The sequence below is a fragment of the Spinacia oleracea genome, chromosome 1 (assembly GCF_020520425.1).
Source record: "Spinacia oleracea cultivar Varoflay chromosome 1, BTI_SOV_V1, whole genome shotgun sequence".
NCBI lineage: Eukaryota > Viridiplantae > Streptophyta > Magnoliopsida > Caryophyllales > Amaranthaceae > Spinacia > Spinacia oleracea.
In genome coordinates this window covers 82,694,707-82,699,507 of record NC_079487.1, presented here as the reverse complement: position 1 = coordinate 82,699,507, position 4,801 = coordinate 82,694,707, and positions in this window count along the sequence as shown.

Sequence of the window (4,801 nt, the reverse complement as noted above, 5' to 3'; positions counted from 1 at the left end):
AACGGAAAACCAGTCCTTTAATTTTTGGAAAAAGGGAAAACCATTCACATCGCTCTTTTTTGGAAAAAACGGGAAACCAATCCTTTAATTTTTGGAAAAATGGAAAACCGATCCTTTAATTTTTGGAAAAAGGGAAAACCGATCCTTTAATTTTTGGAAAAAGGGAAAACCGATCACATCGTTCTTTTTTGGAAAAACGGAAACCCAATCCTTTAATTTTTGGAAAAAGGGAAAACCAATCACATCGCTCTTTTTTGGAAAAAACGGGAAACCAATCCTTTAATTTTTGGAAAAAGGGAAAACCGATCCTTTAATTTTTGGAAAAAGGGAAAACCGATCCTTTAATTTTTGGAAAAAGGGAAAACCGATCACATCGTTCTTTTTTGGAAAAACGGAAAACCAATCCTTTAATTTTTGGAAAGAGGGAAAACCAATCACATCGCTCTTTTTTGGAAAAAACGGGAAACCAATCCTTTAATTTTTGGAAAAAGGGAAAACCGATCCTTTAATTTTTGGAAAAAGGGAAAACCGATCCTTTAATTTTTGAAAAAAGGGAAAACCGATCACATCGTTCTTTTTTGGAAAAACGGAAAACCAGAAAAAGTTATCGCTGCAGCGACTAAGGACCTGCGCGGTTAGTGGCGCAGACCCCGCCGGCTAAAGATGGCGAGCCTGTTTTTTTGTTTTAAAGATTTTATTTTTCAAAAACTGAGGACCTGCGCGGCTAGTGACGCAGACCCCGCCCGCTGAAGGTGGGTGAGCCCTGTCCGCTGAGGGTGGACGTCCCGGAATTCGTTGTTTTTTTTTTCAATTTGGAACTCGCGTGATTCGTGACGCGATTTTTCCTGATTGAGGTAGGTAAGTCCCCATTTCTTTGTTCATTGTGATTTCTTTTTGAGAATTTCTTTTTATTCATTCTTGCAGGAGCGAATTCTTTCGAGGGATGCTCAAATTTAGTTGCAACCTGAAGGTGGGTTGACAACGTGCTTAGACGGACCATTGTCTCGTGGTCATCATCTTTCATGGTTTTGAGCTAGTCTTTACGGCTCAATTTTGCCACTACTCGGTCTTTGATCAGAGGACCATGTACAAGTATCGACGACGACCTTTATTCTGAGGTCGAAATCCGTTTTTCTTTTTTTTTGAGATTATCCAAACATGGGACTGCGTGTAGCGTAGTCCGGGAATATGATTTTAACTTTGCATAATATATATTTTCCTTCGAGCCCCCAAGCACTCGTGCTTGACGGTCATTTCTTGTCAAAGAGGTTCCTTGGGGATACGCATTCTGTAATGTCCTTGATCATGTTTGGGATTGTGCTCGTAAGTGCGAGCGATCTTTGTAGTGGTGTGCTACTCTTAACAAAGCCGTGAGGTGCGACTTTCAGTAAAGAAATCGGCAATTTTCAAGTCGAATGAATATGGCAGGGCCCTATAGAAGTCAGAGCTGTTTTTTTTGGGTCTGGGATCATTTTCGGCGCCCATGCCTGGGCGTTTAAGATTTCGGCGCCCAGCGCGGGGCGCTGAAAATAATTTCTGGCGAGGTTTCTTGATGACACAGTTGGCCTCTTGTTCGTTCGTTTTCTTTTTTTTTTTTCTTTTGAACGCGTTCGTGAATGTTCGATACTTAGAAAAGATGATATGTATGTGCGAACGAGCGTTCATAGAATGACCGTTGTGTGCGGTCCATTAATCAGTTTGTTTAAATCATTTTTTTTTGAGCAATGACTGATTTTGAATAGTTTGCTTTAGAAGCTTGATAGGGTCCAGGCCTATTCATGAAGTGGGCTCAAACATCGTGCCCTTTCGATTGTTCAAACATTTGCTTCGAGATTTTTTTTTATTTTGCTATGGTTGTTTCGTAGCTTGGAGCCCCCAAGTATGCATGTTGGGATGCTTCCTTTTGGCGTACGATTTTTGTAGGTTCTTTCGAGAAAGATGCCCTGGGGTTCCGCTCGTGTAGGTGCGAGCTATCCCTTTCGTGGTAGGCAATATTTTGCTACCTTTAATCCTTAATGTAGAAGTCGTGCGGCTTGCATTTTGAATTTGGGCGATAAGTAGTCTTTGCCTCTTTTACACATGCTCTTTGGTCGTGCCCGCATTAGTGCAATATGCCTTACTCTCTCCTTTTTTAGACTTGTACCGTGGGATGGTTGAACTTATGGTGCGACGTAGGCTTGTGTGGCCTAACAGCGTGTCTTAGAACATTCCTCCAGGTGTTGGGATATCATTATTTTTTTTTTGCATTGGAGTACTTCATCACGCCTCGTTCAGGTGCTCGAACAAATGTAGCACCTTCTGCGTGGGTTTGCACGGCTTATTACTTCGTTCAATGCGAGGATTCATAGATGTTTCTTTCTTGTTTTTATATCTGGGCAAAATTTGACAAGTAGAAAGATTCAGCGCCCAGGCCGGGGCGTTAAAGATATCGGCGCCCAGCCCTGGGCGTTGAAAATGATTTCTGGCAGAATTTGACAGTTTTTATCCTTGATTTTTCTTTCGCTTTGCTTTGGAACGACGTAGACTGTGTAACGGGCGCTTATAGGGCGAGCGTTATGTGCAGTAGTTTGATCGATGTTTTGGTGACTCGCGATTTTCAGTTACCCTTGTTAGTGGGGTGACTTCATATATTCTAAGTAGTGCTTAGAATTTGGGAGGGGTTGTAGCCATTCTAAGGTTCGTTTTACACGGTTAAAGCTTAGGAATGTGCCCCTATGACGTGTGTATAGCATTAGCGTCGAGAATTTGCAATAAAATCGTCATTTCGAGCAGTTTTAGAGTGTTTTTCTCAAGCCCCCAATTGTAGCTACGGGATTGGCTTGGTGCTATAATGCTTGGCATACGTTTTTATGCATTCATGGCGACATGGATCATGAATAGTTTGAACCCGACTCGTTTAGTGCGAGGTACGTGTTAGGTTATGATACATATGATATTACATAAATCATGCGGAAACAACCATTAACCCAGGATTACATATTATTTACACATAATCATATAGCATAATTTAGATGCATACTCTTTGTTGCGTGCCCTCCCTAGCTGCGCCCGAACCGAATCAGAACAAGTCTTTAGGACTCCAAGTGTCGTCCCTCCGTAGATAGTCCACAGCACGTCCGGATCCGCCTTAAGATTGACCAACTAGAATCGCCCTTAAGGTACTAGAATTTTCGGCACTTTTGAGCAAGATGTGTGGCTGAATTTTTCTCTCAAAAACTCACTTTGAATAATTTGAAACTCGTTATAAATTGTGAACCCAGGCCACATATTTATAGGGGTATGGAAAGGGAATTGGAATCCTATTCAGATACAAATTAATTAAACCTAGAATCCTACAAGAACTCTAATTTAATTAATTTATCAAATAGAATTAGGAATTTAATCATTAACCGAACTCTGCACGTTTTAGGAAACGTGCACGAACACAAACACTTACGCACACACGGCAGCCACGATGGGCCGCCCATGCGTGCGCACGAGCAGCAGCCCACGCAGCGAGGCCTGCGCGAGCTGCAAGCCCACGCAGCTCCCGCGCGCGCTGCGCGCGCTGTGCGCGCTGCCACGGCCTGCTGGGCCTGGCCTTGCGCTGGGCCTGGCGTGGCTGTTTGTGCGGCGCGCTTGGCTTGCTGGGCGATGGCCTGGCTTCGTGCTGGGCCTCGTCCGGCAGGCCTCGTCCGATGCTTATTCGTACGATACGCTTCCGATTAAATTTCCGATTCCGGAATTCATTTCCGATACGAACAATATTTAACATTTCCGATTCCGGAATTAATTTCCGTTTCGAACAAATATTTAATATTTCCGTTTCCGGAATTATTTTCCGATTCCGGTAATATTTCCGATTCTGACAATATTTCCGTTTCCGGCAATATTTCCGATTCTGGTAATATTTCCATTTCCGATAATATTTTCCGATACGTACCATGTTTCCGTTTCCGGCAACATCTACGACTTGGATAATATTTATATTTCCGATACGATCCATATTTCCGTTTCCGGTAATATCATCGTTTCCGGAGTATTCATTTCTTGCCTGTGACGATCTCAGCTCCCACTGAAACCAAGATCCGTCGGTTCCGAATATCCATAGATAGAGTATTTAATGCCATTAAATACTTGATCCGTTTACGTACTATTTGTGTGACCCTACGGGTTCAGTCAAGAGTAAGTTGTGGATTAATATCATTAATTCCACTTGAACTGAAGCGGCCTCTAGCTAGGCATTCAGCTCACTTGATCTCACTGAATTATTAACTTGTTAATTAATACTGAACCGCATTTATTAGACTTATCATAGAATGCATACTTGGACCAAGGGCATTATTTCCTTCAGTCTCCCACTTGTCCTTAGGGACAAGTGTGCATTTCCTAATTCCTTTGTCGCTCGATGCTTGCTCTTGAACATAAGGTAAGAGTTGTCATCCTTATTATGTCCAGAGGTGTTCCTCGGTTTCAGAGTTCAACTGATCAAATAAACAGATAATCATAGCCTATGATTCATCCGAGCACGGCCATGCATTTCACAGTTTCTAGCTCTCCGAGTGGCCTTGTACAACTTTTAAGCATCTCATCCCGATTTATGGGAGGACAATCCCAATCTTGCGATCTTGATATTAGACTTCGTTTGATAGGTGATTACCTGAGCGTTGCCTTTATAGCCTCCTTTTACGGTGCGACGGTTGGTCAACGTCAAAGCAACCAGTTCTCAAACAAGTAATCTCAAATCTCTCAGGTATTGAGGATTTAGTGTCTAATAATTTAATGAAATTTACTTATGACAGACTTTCATCTCTTACAGTAA